The following is a 21,244-nucleotide window of genomic DNA, read 5'->3' as shown; positions in this document are numbered from 1 at the left end:
AGCAAGAGTACAATATGGGCCAGCACCCAGAAGAGGAGAACTTATAAGCTATAGCAATTAAATTTGTGTGAGAGGCGCTGTAGAGATGAGTGCTCTGGAAAGAGCAAGCACTTTAATGAGAGCCTATGAAGATATATGGTCACACAGGTTAGGAGTTATTGCAACCATCGTACGAAGGGCAAACAACTGTTTTACAGAGGAACCATAAAGGTTTCTGAGGGATACATATATGCCTGGCTTAGACAAACTGTGATTTATGATGGTCTTGTTCAGCTAGAATTCCCCTCCAAATTCGTAGCACTGAAATGCTTACTGCTCAGAAAAGGAGAAAGGGAGGGCATGAGCGTGGGGGGGGGGGGGGGGGGGGGGGGGGTGAAAAGAAAATGACAACAAAATAATATACTTGTGTAAGTTGGAGGTGGATGTATTTAAAGTCATCATCAAATTGCATTCACAACCTAGTTTACTTCAAAGCCTGAAACCTCGCCAACACCTGCTTTTGAGCATGCTTTTTGACAAGGACATCAAGGTCAAGTTGACCCTCAACATACCCAGAGATAACATCATTTACCATTATTTCTGTAATGTTTAGTACATTAGCATTAATTATCTGTAAGGAAGGCTTTATCTCCTATAACAGTTACTAAAATATTGCCCAATTATCTGTTTGAATACTGGTTAATATTAGCCAAAGTGTGACACAGGTGATGAAACAACTGCTATTCTTGTAATGCTATGACTTTATTCTGAATACTTTTATTAGTTGTTGTATTTTGTTGTAATGTTGTTAAGTTTAGCTTGTTTTTGTTTAGTTTTATTGTGCTATGCTGTGTTTTGTTGTACTGTTGCTCAGTTAGTTTCTACTGTGGTGTTCGGTTTTGTTTTGTTGTACTGTTTTTGTACTGCTTTGTTTTGTTTAGTTTCATTTTGCTGTTTTTGTTTTGCACTATTTAGTTCGGTGTTTTTCTTATTATTGTGCTATACTATGTTTTGTGAAGTTTGTTTTTAGTATCATTATGCTGTTTTGTTGTACTCTTTGTTTAATTTGTTTTTTGTTTAAATTTGCTTAGCTGTGTTTTGTTGTAATGTTTTTTAGATTTGTTTGTTTTTGTTTAGTTTCATTGTGCTATGCGTTTTTTTTGTTTTTTTTTTTTACTGTTGTTTAGTTCGGTTTGTTTTTTTTTTCATTCATGCTGTCTTGTACTGTAGTTTAGTTTGCTTTGTTGTACTGTTGTACTGTCTTTATCTGGTTTTTGTTTAGTGTCATTATGCCGTGTTTTGTTGTACTGTTGTTTAGTTTGTGTTTTTTTTCCATTGTGCTGTTGTGTTCTGTTGTTTAGTTTGTTTTTGTTTAATTGTGCTTTGTGTCATTTTGTACTTCTCAAAATATTGACTTCTGACTTTCTGAGTTTCCCAAAGAAAGAAAAGTCAGATTTCAAACAACATGAAGGCTAGACTCATCCCTTTAATATTGAATACTGAGAGGGGTCAGTACTGTTGCGTTAAAGCTTTCAAGAGTACAGGCGACAAGACGTGACTGACGGCATTCAACAGCGAGGTAAGATGTTCTGTGAAGCTGCAGGTTGGAAATAGGTTTTGTATTAAAATGGGGAGAGAAATATGTATGAGGAATACTAACATCTCTGCTAACACTTTCACAAGACTAACATATCAGTGTATGTTTCTAGCTAAGTGCAAACTAAAGAAACCCCTTCAGGGTGAAACGGCCAAATGAACACAAACATTTTCATCAGTGATTTATTCATTTACGTATTAAATTTTTTTCTCATTTACAATATTTACAAAAGTGAATATCTTGAGAATACAGTACATTTATGACATTAAACCACATATTGGGGGTATTTCAGTCACTAATTTTGGCATGTTTTTTTCATGTCATATAGTTAAATCAGGTTATTTACATTCCAAATATTTTTTCCCGGCAAAGCTGGTTGCTGATATGAAATGTAAGTTTTGTTATTAGTTTTGCTTTTGTTTGTTTATTCCAACTAGCCTAATTTCAAGCCTGCTAATGTAGAGATTTAAGATTATTGTTTTTGTTTATACGTGATCTTATTAGTATTCATACACAAAATGCACACTTATTTTGGATACCAATATATATGGATGTTAGGTGGTTGGATTTTAAAATGTTATAAATTTAAGGTATTAAATATTATGTAAGCATTTGTCTATACAGTTATAAATACATAAAACTGAAACATTTGCAGCACAATGTGACTCGAAAAGAGAAACTTTTGCAGCTTTGTCACTAACACCAAAGTCTGATTTTAAAACATATGTGCCAGAAGCAAGCAGCTTGAGCCTTGGATAAAGGGGGAAGCCTGGAGAAGCTTTCTTTCACACTTACCTAAAACCCCCGAAACTCAGACGCATGTTGGCTAATGCCAAGGAAAGATATTGGGTTTATGGAGCTCAGTATGACACATTGAACAAACAACAAACCTATTCGTGACAGCCTCAATTCATCCAACACATAGTTTATTTGGGGAGAAAAGGACTTTCTTCTTTCTTTTAATGACCTTTTTGCATTGTATAAATCTTGAAACATCCACCATGTGGCTCAGGAAAATCTGTGATTTTCCTTGAGTGTCTCCACAGGTTTGATATCTATTATTCAGAGCTTTTGAGTCTCTCTCTCACACCAATTAAACTCTCACTCAAGACTCGACACGGTTCCCACAGCACTTCTGATGAGCTTCACAGAGCTCAGGGACTCCAAGCAAAGGTCATGAGGGACAGATACTGTATGTAACCTCACCTGCTTACCATGTCAGTTTTGAAATTCAGAAGCACAAGAACGTCTCTATTCAGTACAGGCCGACTACATACAATGATATATGACTCAATTATTGATGCTTTTGGCATCCAGGCCACTTTGAAGAGTATCAAAGTCCTTTTGAAGCCATAATGTGTCGGTTTAAAAGCAAGTTTCTGGACTTCATCTGAGTCTATACCTAGTAAATCTTTGGTTGTTTTTCAGCCATACTTACTATTTTGGTCAACTAACGCTAAAATTTAAATCATATTTACCACTTCTCTGTGAAATTTTGCAGGCAAAATCCAATCGTTTCAATAGGAATTCACATAATCGGGAATTTCACATAAAAGCAAAATCCACTTATTTATTTTACAATGGGTTCAAGTGAATTTGTTGCAATTTACCAAAACAGAAAGCTGCTTGGTTTGAAAGTGAACACTAAACTTTTCTTCGTGCCTCACTAAATTATTGACAATAGACAACTGCTAATTTGCCAGTGACCTCACCTGGTGAAACTGCCAGATGAGCACTGTAAACATATTGTAAATATATTCACAAATAGAGAAGGGAGTCTGTGCCTCAAGAGATTGTCGACACTATTGACAAGAAGCAATGGCTCTTTATTGCTTGGTAAATTTTGTTAATGTGCGTGCACCTTAAAACTGCTATTAATGACATTAAACTGAACAGACTAAACCTTTGCAATATCTGTTTTGTTTTTGTCTGCAAATTCTCACCTAAATTTCACTAATGTCACTGCACCTTAACACCATGGTTTTAAATTAAGTCAAGGTGTTTTTGGCTCAACCTTTTCTTCCATTCAAAGGTGACACCCACCACATCATGAGCTTGGCAGAGAAAAGGAGAGAAAAGAAAGCAAGAGAGGGTTTCTGAACAGACAGCTGGAGGATTAGCCTATTAGCACAGCACATTTGCCATTTGCTAAGCTGCTTACGGAAACATTACCACACAATGTAGGGAGAATGTCAATATCTAATTTATTTCTGGACTTAATTACCATGCATCTCCCTGCTTACATCTTACTCAGGCCTGACAGCCAGAGAAGAACAGCATGGGAGAGAATTAATTGTGCTTTATTTAAACTGACCTGTATGACGGCAACTTCAATTGGCAGAACCTTCGCTAATACCTGAATAGCTTGTGTACTATCTTTGATCTGTCAGGAAAATAGGACAAATATGATTGTTTTATTTGTTATGCTTACATCGGGCGGTTGGGAAACCAGACCGTGTTTACTGGCTCACTCTTTTTGGAGCATGGATTCAGTGTGTTTATTACTGTTGTTTGTCTGTCTTTGCTTGAGTTGTAGCTGTTATCTCCTTGTTCCCAGGAGTGTACGACAATTTCGGGTGTCTTGTGTGGAATATATTGGTTTAATTTGCAAGTCCGGTATTACACAACTTCCGGGAGTTTGTGGCGCACCAATTCTGCTGGAAACAAAGTTGTAGGACCAATTTGATTATGCTTCTGTGGAAGGACTGCTCTCTAGATTTTGTGAGGTTAGAGGCAACAAATCTTTGAAAGCGACTTACAGAGCTCTTCAGTTATGTCTGTGAAATAATCAGTAGTTATTACTTTTCAATGGACAGAAATTCAGATTAAAGGATCTAGTACCTTTCCCATTTTTCACCCTTTGGGCTGCTAATAAATTAATAAAGCCTGCAGTTACTAAAGTCAAAATCAACTTTAGTAGTGTGACAGAGGTTTAGAAAAGTAGAACTTTTGCAGTAACACACTATTTCTACCAGAAAGTTTTGTTTTTATGACTTTTTATGTTGTTTTTGTGTGATGATAACTTTACAGATAAGTGAAATTATCCAATTGAAAAACCTGGAATAAGATATGCAGGTTTAAAAAAAAATAATTTTGTGAATCAATGACTAAAATGTAAATTCGTGTAAAAATGTCAAGTTTAGTAAGTCTGTTCAGATGGTTAATTTTAGTCAATTTAGTCAAGTTTATTTTAGTGAACTGAACAGTTCATCTTATGGGTTGCTTAATGAAGCTGGCCAATTTGTTTTACAGAATCGTCTAGACATTTAATTTTAGTGAATTGGTTTGAACAAATTAAAAATTTACTGACATATATTCTTATATTCTATTAATTAAGCATTAGCGTTAGTTCTGGCAGGTCATGTGAGTCAAGCTTGCATCAGTGTTACAGAATACCCGGGAGGCTGAGGAGTAACAGAAAGATGGTAACAGAAAGTAACAGAAAGATCGAGATTCTCTTCAGGGGCGTGACACCGGGACAGGGCGTCAGCTTTTACGCTCTTTACCCCTGGGCGATATGAGATGGTAAAGTGGAAGCGGGTGAAAAATAACGCCCAGTGGGCTTGTCTTGGGTTTAACCTCTTGGCAAATCGAAGATACTCCAGGTTTTTGTGATCCGTGAGAACCAGAAAGGGGTGTTTGGCTCCCTCCAGCCAATGCCTCCATTCTTCCAAGGCCAACTTGATGGCCAACAAGTAGGTATCTGAATTTGACGGTTATGTTGTTGAGAGCCCGATAATCGATACATGGTCTCAAACCTCCGTCCTTCTTTTCCACAAAGAAGAAGCTCGAAGCAGCAGGGGAGGTAGATGGACGAATGTAACCCTGGGCCAGTGCCTCCTTGATGTATTCCTCCATGGCCTTCTCCTCCGGAATGGATAGGGGGTAGATCCTTCCTTTAGGCACTGGTTCACCCGGCAGCAGATCGATGGCACAGTCCCACGCCCGATGTGGAGGCAGCTTGGAAGCCCGTTTGGGGCAGAAGACGTCACTGAAATGGATTGGTTTTCCACTGGAATCTCTATTGAGGTAGAATAAACTGGAAGAGGTTCAGGGGAAAGTTTGGCTGGGACTGGACAACCTGAGATGTAGCTCTTGAAACAGGTGTCGCCCCACTTCAGGACTTTGCCCGTTTTCCAGGAGATGACAGGATTGTGCTGCTCCAACCACGGGCGCCCTAGAATGACGTCAGCGGTGGATTCCTCCAGAACCAGCAGATGGATCTCCTCGTGATGGAGTAGTCCGATTTGGAGGGAAAAGGGACCCACACTATGACGTACACATCTTCTACTCAACGGCCTGCCGGTAATAGTGTGGACTTGGTAGGCTGACAGCATTGCCGTGGTAGCGAGTTTGAGTTGACGGCAGAGGGCGCCAGAGATTAAGTTGCCGGCTGACCCAGAATCAAGGAGGGCGGAGGAATACGTCTGGCCCTGGTGCTCTTCTAAGCATGACTGCATACGGGTGGCGAAGCGGATGGAAAGCTGGATGAATCGTTCAAGCCCGATGGTGTCCTCGTATGCAGCGAGATGCAACCGCACTCGAGGTTCCAATCCCTGACGGCAGGTAGTCAGTAAAGCCTATTCGTTCCATCCACTGGAGGCCGCTAGAGTCCTAAACTGAAAGGCATATTCATTGACAGACATTTTTCCCTGTTTGAGATTATACAGCTTCTCACCAATTGACGAGTCCCAAGCTGGTCTGCCAAAAACTTCTCGGAAATGGTAGATGAAGCTGGAATAAGACTGGATAACTGGGTTATTTTGGGTCCATATAGAATCTGCCCACAGTAGTGCTTTACATTGCAGTTGAGAAATTACAAATGCTACCTTGGATCTCTCAGTGGGATATAAGTGCGGTTGCATCTCCAGGACACCTGTCGCGACATTTCTATATAAGCTCTATTCAGTAGTATTCAGCAGCTTTTCAGCTTGCTCAGGAGCAAATTACCCTACTCCATCCCCAGCTCCTCCTTTCGCCAGAGTCAGGACTTGGCTTTCTGATATTCTTTGGAAATCAGACTCCTTTATCTTGAATAAAGTGTAACACTTAAATATAATAATTACGTTATTGATATCTGCCTGTTCTGTTTACCCAAGAGGGGTTATTATTGCTGCTTTCCCTGCTCATTCATGAAGGGCTGCATGGATGGGCAGGGAGTTTTTTTGCCCTATAACAGAACCATTCCGCCAAACCAAAGTTTATGCTAAGTATCTATCATTTTGATGATAGTAGTCCTGACAGAATTTATATTCTAGGTTTTGTAGTTGTTACAATTAGTGTTATTTTATCTGTTCAAATGTAATTCAACCACAATATTCAACAACATTTAAAATCCTTATTGTTTTTGCACTATAAAAATATATGGTCTTATTAAATAGAGATAATTTAACAACTTTAAATTATACATAGCATAGCAAGCTACAGTTTTAGAGTAGCACTGGGCTATTAACCACAGTGTTGTTGTATATAGATGCTGAAGAACTGATCCTGGCACAGGTTGTTGGCAGCAGAAAAAAAAAAACAGAACTGAAGGAATATCACAATGCGTTTGTGGCATTGCCTACAGCATATTTTCCTGTTATCAGTTCCACCACCCAACTCAGTCCCTGAGGGATGTTATCAATAATTCAACATCAAATAAACTCCTCTAGTACCCAAGTGCCTCAGTAAATATTTAAATTCTCTATATTTTTTCTTTCACTAATCTCCTGTGATCTCAGTGTTGTCACATACTATATACAGTGATGTGGGTAAAGGTACAAACAAGTGGCGCGAAAAGCATGCATCAGCAGATTTGTGTTCCCGCTCGTTTTGTACATGCTCGCACCCAAACATATGCACACCAAGTTCTTCTTCTTCTTCTTCCTCTCTCTTTCTCGTTTTGTAATTTAGTGTCATAAATATTATTTAATGATCAGTGACAGTTTTTAAATGATGCTAGACCCTAAATGCTTTCATCAACTGTTTTTGACAAGAGAGATCGTTGACAGGTTAACAATGAAAATTATTCCAATATTAAAGTATTATATTATGTGATGTTTTATTAAAAAATTTCAAGAGGAGCACGCGCAGATAATTAACACGGCCAACTCATCATCAGTAATCACATCCATCTATCCAATCAGCGCAAGAGAGAACCCCTATAAATAATCAAAGCAGTCCTACCTTCATTATTTCTAGTCTTTCAGCATTCGGTTCACTCCGTTTGCCATCTTATCACAGACCCAATTTCCCACCCAACGAAGAGAACTATTCTGGGGATTTTTTCAGATCTGCCACAATTTAGCAGCCCCATGATCACTCCTACCCCGCCAGACACTGCTGCCGAGGCACCAGGCTTCATCGCGTCCACTGTTCTTCTCAACCAGCCACACGCTGTGGCCAATAGACCGTGCAAAGCCCAGAGCTCGCCTCGCTTGACACCACCATTGTCCCGTAAAAAGACCCGACTCTCCTCGAATGCTATGTCGCAGCAGCAACAGGCCTTCAACGATCCTGGGCCATTTTTTAGGAGAAGTCGCTAAATGCAGGTTTTCGTGGATAAAGTTTGTTAAATGATGTTATGACCTAATTATGTCAGATGTTAATGCCATTTTTAACCATGAAGCAAACAAGGCGATTTTTCCAAAGTTTATCATACACACTGAAATGTCTGAAAAAATTACATTTGCCTTACTGCGCATGTACAAACCTCATTGAGATGATACAGACATAAGTTTCACTCAGTTTATTCTGGCAGGATCAATTCATTTATGGAAATATTTCACAATTCACTGGCGCGCTCAGTCATAATTAATCTAAAACGCAACTGCCCTTCTGTTGTTTTTTAGGACTGTTATATGAAGAGCGTGCAATGTAAATATATATATCAACAGTGTGAAAGTGAATAGCACAACTGCAAAATAAACATTATTGGTATAAACATGTCTATTGGTAAAATGCGTTACAAGACTAAAACATGCTTCATCATTTTCAAAAGCCTCCATTTCCACAGTCCATACTACATGTGAAAACAGCATTTTCAAATTGATCTCCCCTAGAGAGCGTCTAAAATTGCTGGAAGGCCAAAACGAAAGAAAAAGATGCATTTTCAATGGAAACGTATTAATGTGGACAAGGCTTGAGGAATTGCCAAATCTAGCAACCAAATTGCTAAATCGGCAACACCGTAGGCTACCCAGGCATTTTTAGATTGTCCCTTTAAATGTCACTAACCTTTTCACTTTCCCATTGCCTAAATCTAAAGCAGCCGAAGCAAGCATGAAGTTGCTTTTACTTGCAACACAGGCCCGCAGATTTTCTTATTTCCATACTGTTATTTCTAAACCCCCTTTTTCCTTTCATTGGCCTCCTGCTCCTGTAGCAGACGTTAGCTTGAGGCTGCCTCTGCTAGCAGTGCAGGCTAAACAGGCTCTTCAGGACATCACACAAGCCACCCCCCTTCCCACTGCCTACAGCTACAGCAGCTGAAGCAAACGTGAGGCTGCCACCATTTGTGACACATGCCCACATTTCTTCTGCTCCTTAATGCCACTAATAACCATTTTTCTGTTGAGTGGCCTCCAGCTCCCGTAGAAGATGCTAGCATGAGCATGCCTCCGCTAGTGGATGTAAATGTACGTATCTGGCTGCTGTCCTGTTCTATTTGCATTTTGGGGGAGCGCTTGGGTCCGGGCTAAACGCCGAGCTCGGACTCCTCTCCCCAGACAGGGGAAGAATCCTGGGCTCAGAAGTAAGTACCAAGCTCGAAGCCCTCTCCCTGGACAGCACGCCAAATACACATAACCCTTTGTTATGTTTATTATATGTAAGTGTGAACTCGTGAAGTGATGTTTTATTAACAAGTTTCGGGAGGAGCAATATTTTCATAAAAATATTTTATTCTAAATTGTAAGGCAATACACACTTTTCCTTCGATTATTACATGTATAATGTCAAAATGACCAGATTTTATGGCTTTAAATATAAAATATAATATAATATAATATAATATACTGTAATATATCACACAATTAGATGTGATATATCATTGTATATTGGCACGGCTGTGATTGGACTATATATATAGCCATATGTCACCTCTATGAGTTTGATATTGTGTTTATACCACAGTTCGACTGCACAAATGCGTAAATACATAAGAAACAACTCTGGAGCATCTTGAAAAATGCTCTTTTTTGGAGATCTACTTCCTTCAACCACAGATTTGAATCTAAAGTTGAGTTTAACAATTGAGCCCAAGCCTCCATTACTAATTCCAAAATATCACTTTAGAAATAAGTAACGAAGGAATGTTGAGTTTTCATTAAAAACTTAATAAAAATGTAACTAAAAGCTTTGCTTTATGAGGAGTAGAGTATTTTGAGAGAGAAACTGACTGAGAAACTGAGCGAGTTTGATTACCTGCGTCTGATACAGGGTTCATTCTTCAGCTCAGTCTCCTATTCACAATAAAACATTAGTTTATGTCCACTGAGGAAAGCGATAGGCCATATGTTGTACTATGCTTTCATCTGTTGAGGGTGATTATGCTGCTCAGTGCATTTGTTGGCTGCATCCAGGGCTGGCCCATGACATAGGCATTGCCTAGGGCTCAAAATTACTGGAGGGCGCCACAGGAAATGTTTTTTTGTTGTTGTTGTTGTTTTTAGGTCAGAAGTGAGCCCTCTTGTGTGCTCCTACAACCATATATTAAGCAAAATAATTTCTGACAGTTAACATAATTTTAGTACTGATTGATCATCGAACTGATTAAAATAATGTTAGAATAAAATACATTTGACATCAACAAAAAATAAGGTTTGACAACATCCTACTAATTTAAACACTTTTTTCGTCATGACGTATAATACATCATCATAAAGTATGTCATTTTTAAGTATTTTATGTCATTTTTCACTATATGCACAAAAAAAGGTATGGGTATGCTAAATAAAGAACTAGCTAGCTAACATCTACAAATGAATTACAAAATGTAGCCTTTATTTTGTTGCCTTTGTTGTCTGTCTATTTTAGGCATTTCATATTGCTCATATTTATCTTTGTTGTAATAAGTTATTGTCACTGTAGGCATAGATGTGGGAGTAGCTCATGCCTGGTCTCTTCAACTGATAGTTTTCTCGTGACTTCACACACTCATAGGAATGCCCACCTGGAGGGCAAAACAAAGCTTTGCTCCACTGACCGCCAGTTATTTTTACACAGATTACATTAAGTAGTAATGGTGTAAAATGCCGATACTAAAAGGTGTAATTCAGTAAACTCCTTATTGATGATGCATATTTTGTACAGACAAGCCTATGAACCCAGAATATAAACACAATGTGCAAAGTTTCACGTTAAACGGTAATACTTCCAAAAGGATCAAAACACTTCTTATCAACTGGCTGTATTTGCAATCAGAGTATGATTTTAGCATCAGTGCACCATTTTAAGATTAAAAAGTTAAGACGACAATAGGATTAAGATATTATAATGTAATGTAATACAAAATCTTTATTAAAGTATAATTTACAAAACGATTTTAATATGATATTTTAATATTACAGTAATACTTTTCACTCTATATTATTTAAACTCAGTGATAACTAAGTGGCACGTTAAACGGTTTTCCACAGAAAACCATTACAAGGAAAACACTGAACCATTAAGCAAATTGCGTTCATATTCCGACCTCATCTGCTTGCCTATGTAAACTATGCATCCTTAATATAGTTATTACTGAATTTTATATTTTAATATTACTGTTTTAAATATATTTACAATGTTTGTCACACTGTTTAATGAATTAAATATTGCTGCGGTTGCTTAATATGGATTGCAAATGGCAAAAACTTGCATTTTGTTCACATAACTTTGTTTTATTCTTTTGAGAGGTGATCTAAATATTTGCGGTTGTGAAACAGGAGGAAAAGTGATAGGCTTGTTCTGCAGTTCTATGGATGTTTTGCCCTCCAGCAGGTCTTCGAGCCGGTCACGTGACTGAAAGCTATCAATAGGCTATTTTAACAGATTTACTCATAAAATACCTACAAGGTGCTTCAACATCTCTATTTATTTATCACAATTTATTTACTACTTATTTATGTTAATACTTAGTTTATATTCGTTCAGAACTCTTTCCATCCACACAATAAAAAGGTCAAACGTGTCATATATTGAATATAAAATTTAAACTTAAATTTAACTAAGTTATTTTACCATATACAATAAAAAAACACATAGATCAATAAGACAATGTGTCTAACCTTACTATAAAAAATCTAATCATTCTAGTGTATGTTATATTATATTATATGAATGTGAATAATATATAAATAAATATATTTAGTTGATTTTACAGTAAACTGTTCTTACTATTTTGTAAGTAAAATGGGCCATTTATTTCTAAAAAAGCATTTAATAATTGTTTGATAATTAACAAACCAGTTGTTTAACAAACCAGTATATTTTTGGTAGCACTTTATTTTACAGTTCTGTTCCCCATGTACATACTATGTACTTATTATAGTATTTACAATAACTACTGTATGTAATAACTAGGTACTAACCCTGAACCTACCCCTAAACATAACCCTACCCCATGTAGTTACCTTGTATTACCAGAACTTTCTTAGATAAATACACTGTAAGTACACTATAAGTACATGTAAGTACACGTACTGTAAAATAAAGTGCAACCATATTTTTAATAATTTAAATAGGCTGGTATAGTCACATTATGATTTTTTACAGTGCAAGGAAGCTAAAATAATCTTAAAGATGCTAATGATTTGTATTCTGACATGTTAGTGCAGTAATTTACTGAAGTGTGAATATGGCTCATTTCCCAGATCATCAGGTACAGATGTGCGACACCAGTCCCATGAGGTCCTGTTTCATTTTAGATGAAGTCTCCATTGATTTTTCCTCTTTCCTGAAAGCACTGACATTCACACCGATGCAAAACATGATGCACACACAATCACACTGTAATTTCCTCAAGGCTCTTGCATGGAAAAACACAATTGCCTTTCGTGTTTGTTTGACACACTACTGTGAACTTGTATTTCAGCTCACACTGTTCAGTAATTTAAAATCAATCCGTCATTTACAAACTCGGGAATGTTGTTCTCAATGTTTCTAACAAAACAAACTTTAGGCAAATTGTTTAAAAATAGATTTTATTTTGAGAGGACTGAACCAGGGTACCTGGGGGAAAAAAACATAAATTATCCAATGAAATGATGAAATATACAATAAACAAATCGGAACAAATCATTCTGTCTAATTTACAAAAGAAATCAGACTGTTCACTGATAAGAACTGGCTCAAAAACATGATTCATCCACTGATTCTGAGTTCAAGATTTATAGAATTCAACCACTTAAAATTTCATATAAACTTTAGAACGCTTGTAATATACTGTAGCATACATACATACATACAAAAAACAAACAAACAAAAAAGCAAACAAAACACACACACACACACGTTTGTTTTTGTGAAAAGTGGGTTCATCTGATAGGCCTAATGGTTTTCATACTGTACAAACCATATATTCTATTGCCCTACCCCTAACCCTCACAGGAAACTTTTTGCATTTTTACTTTCTCAAAAAAAAAAAACTCATTTTGTATGATTTATAAGCGTTTTGAAAAATGGGGACATGGGTTATGTTCTCATAAGTCACCCTCTCCTTGTAATACCTGTGTCATACCCATGTCATTATACAGAGTTGTGTCCTGATATGTCACAAAAACAAGAGCACACACACACACACACACACACACATATATATCTTTGGTAATTTGATTGCATGAATTTTTGCACAAGACAAACATGCTCAAAGACACAAAGACCTTGGGTGATGAAGGTAAGTAAATAATGAATTTTATTTAATAAAATATAATATAATATAATTAATATAATATAATATAATATAATATAATATAATATAATATAATATAATATAATATAATATAATATAATATAATATAATATAATATAATATAATATATTTACATTCAGTGGCCATTTTATTAGGTACACCTTGCTAGTACCGGGTTGGACCCCCTTTTGCCTTCAGAACTGCCTTAATTCTTTGTGGCATAGATTCAACAAGTGTGTTGGAAACATTCCTCAGAGATTTTGGTCCATATTGACATGATAGCATCACGCAGTTGTTGCAGATTTGTCAGCTGCACATCCATGATGTGAATCCACCACAGCTGCTCTATTGGATTGAGATCTTTTTTTAGTTTCGTCTGACCATAGAAGCCAGTGCCATTTGAAGTTCCAGTTGACAACAGAATATGCTGGAGTCTGTATGAGCAAGGAGAATTTTTCTTGAAACCCTCCCGAACAACATGTGGTGATGTAGGGGCTCTTTGATATTTTTTTTAGGCTTTCTGACCCCAAGACTCAACTAATCTCTGCAATTCTCAAGATACTTTCGTCAATGAAAATTATGACTATATATCGTCGTCAACGAACCTTTATCACATGATGAAAACGAGATAAGATGCAACATAAATGCTGGTCATGTGACGATGACTATAATTAAATTTATAATGTAATATTGTTGACGAATAAAAATTAGACTAAATGTGGTTTACAAAATAAAAACAATAACATAATAAGATAACCTTGTTTGAAATGGGTTTGGCTAAAATAAAATTTTGGTTTTGTCTGTACTCCAAGGTACTCATACAATATTGACTGGGTTAAATAGAATTGTAGACTTCATGTCATCAGTTTTCATAGACTAGAACTATACTAAAATAGTCATGGATAATTCTGACTAAAAAAAGACTAAAATGTTGACTGAAACTTGACTAGATGAAAAAGAGTATGAACATGAAAATGGTGGAAATGGGTATTTTCAGTGCTTTTTTTTGGTGAAGCTCATCAATCTTATCTTTAAACAATCTTTATTCTTTGGTTTTACTCCTTGTGATGGATGATTAAGATTTGGATTTTGTGTTCCTCATATTTATAATCCTGTGGAACAGGAAGTCATGGCCGGACAATTTCATGCTCCTAGTCACCCTGGTGTGCTAAAATTTTTTAAATATCAATGGTAATATACGTAAGAGATATTTCACTCAAAATAATTTCTAGGCTTGCCAGTCATTTTGGCCAATATGCATTGGAGAAAAAAAACAATAATTTCATCAGGAGATTTTCTCCCCACTTTCAATTGATTTACTGTAATGATACTTTAGAATTTAGTGCAATTTTTTTTTTTTTTTTTTTTTAATGAAAGATTAAAAGGATAAACAATGCAGATTTATTTTCACAGCCACCTTTGCTCATATTTACCTGGGGTGCCAATATCAGTGGTGGGCACTGTATGTAATTATAATGTTAATAAATGGAACTTTATTGTAAGTTTTATCAATATAATATAATATAATATAATAAATTAATATAATAAATTAATTTAATATATTATAATATATTTAATGTACAATAAATAAGCAAACTGATATTGACACAATTCTTCTGCCAAGCATAGTTTTATCAGCTCATTGTAGTTATAATGTAAATATATTGTAGAACACACACACACACACATAAGATGATTTTACTATAGCGAAGATGGCTCTTTTTCATTTTTTGCCCCTTAAATGTAGTAAATGCATTATACTACATGGAGATTCTTGGCTTATTGCTTAATTTCAGCCATGACATTTACATTATCTTTTTTTTTTTTGTTATTTATTTATTTATTTATTTTTCAAGCAAAGATGTGTGTGCTTTGTGAATTTTTAGTGTGTGTGTGTGTGTGTGTGTGTGTGAGAGAGAGAGAGAGAGAAGTACTCCCCCTCACACCTATATAGTGTGTGTCTTTATAGTGCCTTTTTTTCAATTAAAGCGCTTTTTGAGCAGACTTTAATTATCCATCTTTGTGTCCATCTCCCTCTCTACTGTCTGTGTTTTTTTCTCCAGCATCTTTTGAAGTCGCTCTTCAGCCTCTTAAAGTAACTTGTTGGTTGACAGACAATTTGCTGCTTGGCTGCCCATCACAAATGGACAGATCCAGAGATAAAGGAAAAGAGAGAACGATAACACTGAAGCCTCTTATAATTTCAGTCCAATCGCAAAATCCAGTGGCAGTTTGGTGACACCACTAAAATTAGTTCTTCTTAAGGCCAAACTGTTACAAAGCACCGATGGACAGTATTTGTCCAGTACCCTGAGGGGATTTGTGATGGAAACGTCTCTAGTTTATTCTAAGCACAGTAAAAGCTCAAACGTAAAATATCTCTTGATGGAGAAGTAGGGGTCAGGAGGAAAACTTACATTATTTTTAGTCTGACCTTATCATGGGTTGTTCTTTTTGCAGCCCATTCTTAAAATGGAAACGTCAGTTTAGTGTGTTTTTACAAAAGTCCCTGAGTGACCAGTTTTGTTTAGATATTTTAATGGCAGTTCACTGTAAACAATAAATAAAAAATAAAAATATATATTTGTTTACTACACTGCACTGTAAATTCACCCCCACTCTAGAAACTACAATAAACCCATTTTACAGTAATATTACATATAATGTGTTTAATTAACTATGTAATTTTTACTGTGTATGGTGAAGTATTGTACTTAATTTTTTTTTTTTTTTTTTTACAAAAACTTTTATGCTATTTTGTTTATTTTAAATTTAGCTCTGATTATATGTTGATGATAAATAATATTTTTGACTTAAAAAGTAAACAAATTCAGATGTTATGACACATTTTAGATTAGAATTTAAGATCAGCATTTAGCATCAGTTAATAAAATGTCTTTCATGTTGTAATTACTAAAGTAGTTGGTTATATTATATATAAGTCAAAATTTTATTTATTATGGCAAAATCAATCTGGCTTCAACAGACAGGTAGAAATAGTTTCTTACAGTAAAAATTTTACTTTATGTTTTATTCAGAAATGTAATTGTTTTGTTTATTTTCATTTATTTGTTAGAATTATATATATATATATATATATATATATATATATATATATATATATATATATATATATATATATATATATATAAATTGAACTGGAATAAATTACGTAGTAGTTATTGTAATGTAAGAAGTTGAATTAAGACAAGGTCCATCACAACCAAATCTTTACCAAATCTCTAAAAAGTTAGTTAAAATATGGACTGAATATTGCTTTGGTGACATTTCCTTGTGAAACTAGACTTTCAGAAGAACTAAATAGAAGCGGTATCTGACTTGCATGTTGTTGTTTCTTTATAGTAAACATCCAAAAGTGCAGAAAGCACTTTAATAGACTCATTGGACTACAATGTCATGAACACTGACATCTGAGCTCCTCTTTGGGCTCTGCTCTATGGTGCAATGACTCCACAGGTACACATTTAATTACTGCAGTCCCTTGAGCAGCCCCATATAACCGGGTGCCGCACAGCCAACAACCACAGCAATCAAACACCTGAGAGAGAGAAAGAGACACACACAGCTGTGAGTTCACGTTGACTGCAGGTTAATCAGAGTCATTTATCAACTGTGCTGTAATCGCTAACATTCGTCACCTAAACGGGCAGAACTGTACGTGACATTTTTTCAACTGCTTTCTTCAGTTTTGAAGTATGTTCACTCTATCCACACTGTCTTTATCTCATTCCCTCATTCATTTTATCTCCATATCTATTTCTGTCACATACTGGGGAGAATGAATTAGTAATGCTGCCTATGCGGTGCAAAAAAATTAGGTGTTTGTAGAATTTTAAATAATGAAGGCAACCATTTGCATTTCAAGACTTAAATTTAAGTTATAACTTAATATAGAAATTGCAATGACCAAAATATAGACAAATCATAAACTTAACTAGATAATTTAATTTACAAATAAAACCAAAAAAAAAACAAGATTAGTGTAGTTAAACCATGGTAATCACAAATTAACCATAGGTTTGCTGAACTAACCATAGTTCAATCATGATATTTGTAGTAAAACTGTTGTTATACAAACGGTAATAAATACGCCAAAAAAAAAAAAAAACTACACTTTTACTATAATAAACCATGGATTATTTTTCAGGGTTATGATAAAAGTTGATGTTGGCTTTAGCACAAATTAACTAGATGATTTTTACTACAAATAAATAAATAAAAATAAACCTTGTTATTGTAACTATATTTAAACTGTGGCAACCACAGATCATGGTTTTGCTACACTAACCATAGTTTAACCGTGGTATTTGTCGTAAAACTGTGGTTATACAAATTGTAATAAATATGCCAAAAAAACATGGTTGCTTTTACTTCAGTAATACCTTGGTTAATTTTAGTAAGGTATATTAGACTACTTCAGACTGCATCAGTTGGTTTTAGCATGGCTAATTGTTAACATGTTGCTGAGAGTTGCTGGCATGGTCTTTAATATATGTAGCCTATAAAGACCTTTAGCATATTGTCTTTAGCATGCTTTAACATATGCAATATATCTGAGTGTTGCATATTTTAACACATAGGATTGTTTCTGTTTATGGAATGTTTATGTAGCTAGCATGTTTTAGCACTGTTGCTAGCAGTTATTCTAACAATGTTTAAGTGCATTGCTTGTTGCTAACATGTTTTAGCATTTTCCCAAAACGTTTTTTGTCATGTTTTGTTAGCATTCTTGTAGAATGTAGCTTACATGATTTTAACAACACAATGTTAGCATGTTTCAGCATGTTACTAGCTAGCTTTGTCAAGTCAAAATAATACTACGCTTTATTCTCTCTCTCTTTCTCTCTCTCTCTCCATCATTTTTGGATGGTTTATTAGCAAGATGGTGACTAATTAATCACAGTATGAATGTCATTTATCCATAGTATCTACAGTATAATTCAATGACTATATATTAGGGCTGGTAAGCTACTAAATTTTTTTATCTAATTAATTACATGATGTGGTGATTAATTAATCAAAATATTCGATGAATATTTCAAATTTGGAGAAATTACTCTGAAAGGATAATTTAAGTCATTGTTGTGCAAAACATCAAACAGAGATTACGAAAAGTAGGTTCAGCAAGAAATATTTTGTTTGATAACATTTATTACATATGCTCTTTTGGACCATGTAAGTAAATTATGACAGAATTTTCCTTTTTGGTTGGGTGTACTATAACTTTAATAATTTATTTTCTTTATTATTTTTTACTATGAAAATAAACAATTACTTCTTTAATGAAATGATACTCTAAATAATAAAATAAAACTGCCAGTAGGTGGTGCTAAATGTCTTAATAATTAAGTCATCAAGTAATTTATTCATTAATTTACTTAATTCAAATGGCTGATTCATTCAGGAGTGAAGTAAATGGTTCTTTATGAATGGTTTATTGAATAATTAGGCTTGTTCGACCTGGAGCGGTTCATCACCATCAGACCGATTTATGTGTGACAAAGTACCGCAAGAGCTTAGAGAGCAGACGACTCCTTCTGCTTTTGAATTGCTCTCGCAGTACTTTGATTTCATACACTGATCGGTCTGTGCAGTGCCACTTCAAAGCTAACGCGACTATGGCCATTGGTTTGATACGCCAAATGGTTCACCAAATTCATTCAAAACGATGATTAAGAAATGAAATGCCTGTGGGTTGCTCAGAGATGAACAGTTCTGATTTGTCTTTATATTTTGGTTGGCAAAATTGATCAAAACAGACAACATTGTGTCTAAAATAATAAAATATGAACTTCTTTATGAACTCTTGTATAACTTTAGCACATTTGATATTTTCTAGGATCAGTGACGCAGTAAATTAATGCCCTGCCTCATATTAGTCATCAATCGACTGTATGAAATGGCAGATGATCCACACAGGTCTGGGGCGGGGCAAATGCGTTAAATGCGTTAATAATTAAAACGCGTTATTTTTCTCCATAATTAATTCATCTAATTAACGCGTTAAATTACCAGCCCTACTATATATATATATATATATATATATATATATATATATATATATATATATATATATATATATATATATATGCTGGTGCATCTCAATAAATTAGAATGTTGTGGAAAAGTTAATTTATTTCAGAAAATCAACTCAAATTGCGAAACTTGTGTATTAAATAAATTCATTGCACACAGACTGAAGTAGTTTAAGTCTTTGGTTCTTTTAATTGTGATGATTTTGGTTCACATTTAACAAAAACCCACCAATTCACTATCTTAACAAATTAGAATATGGTGACATGCCAATCAGCTAATCAACTCAAAACACCTGTAAAGGTTTCCTGAGCCTTCAGAATGGTCTCTCAGTTTGGTTCACTAGGCTACACAACCATGGGAAAGACTGCTGATCTGGCAGTTGTCCAGAAGACAATCATTGACACCCTTCACGAGGTGGGTAAGCCACAACTGAGGTGGGTAAGCCAGGACTGAGGCTGGGATCAAGGCATACAGACGTGTCAAGGAATTTGGCTATAAATGTCGTATCCCTCCTGTTTAGCCACTCCTGAACCACAGACAACCTCCGAGGCGTCTTACCTGGGCTAAGGAGAAGAAGAACTGGACTGTTGCACGGTGGTCCAAAGTCCTCTTTTCAGATGAAAGCAAGTTTTGTATTTAATTTGGAAACCAAGGTCCTAAAGTCTGGGGGAAGGGTGGAGAAGCTTTCTTTCTTTCTTTCTTTCTTTCTTTCTTTCTTTCTTCAGTCTGCCTTTATTGTTTTAGCTGTATATCAAATTAGATGTATAACCAAATTAATACAGAATATCACTTACAATCATTGACACCCTTCACGAGGTGGGTAAGCCACAACTGAGGTGGGTAAGCCAGGACTGAGGCTGGGATCAAGGCATACAGACATGTCAAGGAATTTGGCTATAAATGTCGTATCCCTCTTGTTTAGCCACTCCTGAACCACAGATAACCTCCGAGGCGTCTTACCTGGGCTAAGGAGAAGAAGAACTGGACTGTTACACGGTGGTCCAAAGTCCTCTTTTCAGATGAAAGCAAGTTTTGTATTTAATTTGGAAACCAAGGTCCTAGAGTCTGGGGGAAGGGTGGAGAAGCTTTCTTTCTTTCTTTCTTTCTTTCTTCAGTCTGTCTTTATTGTTTTAGCTGTATATCAAATTAGATGTATAACCAAATTAATACAGAATATCACATACAATCATTGACACCCTTCACGAGGTGGGTAAGCCACAACTGAGGTGGGTAAGCCAGGACTGAGGCTGGGATCAAGGCATACAGACATGTCAAGGAATTTGGCTATAAATGTCGTATCCCTCTTGTTTAGCCACTCCTGAACCACAGATAACCTCCGAGGCGTCTTACCTGGGCTAAGGAGAAGAAGAACTGGACTGTTACACGGTGGTCCAAAGTCCTCTTTTCAGATGAAAGCAAGTTTTGTATTTAATTTGGAAACCAAGGTCCTAGAGTCTGGGGGAAGGGTGGAGAAGCTTTCTTTCTTTCTTCAGTCTGTCTTTATTGTTTTAGCTGTATATCAAATTAGATGTATAACCAAATTAATACAGAATATCACTTACAATCATTGACACCCTTCACGAGGTGGGTAAGCCACAACTGAGGTGGGTAAGCCAGGACTGAGGCTGGGATCAAGGCATACAGACATGTCAAGGAATTTGGCTATAAATGTCGTATCCCTCTTGTTTAGCCACTCCTGAACCACAGATAACCTCCGAGGCGTCTTACCTGGGCTAAGG

This window comes from Carassius carassius, chromosome 16 (assembly GCF_963082965.1).
Source record: "Carassius carassius chromosome 16, fCarCar2.1, whole genome shotgun sequence".
In the NCBI taxonomy this organism is placed as follows: Eukaryota; Metazoa; Chordata; class Actinopteri; order Cypriniformes; family Cyprinidae; genus Carassius; species Carassius carassius.
Note: the sequence above shows the minus strand (reverse complement) of the source record.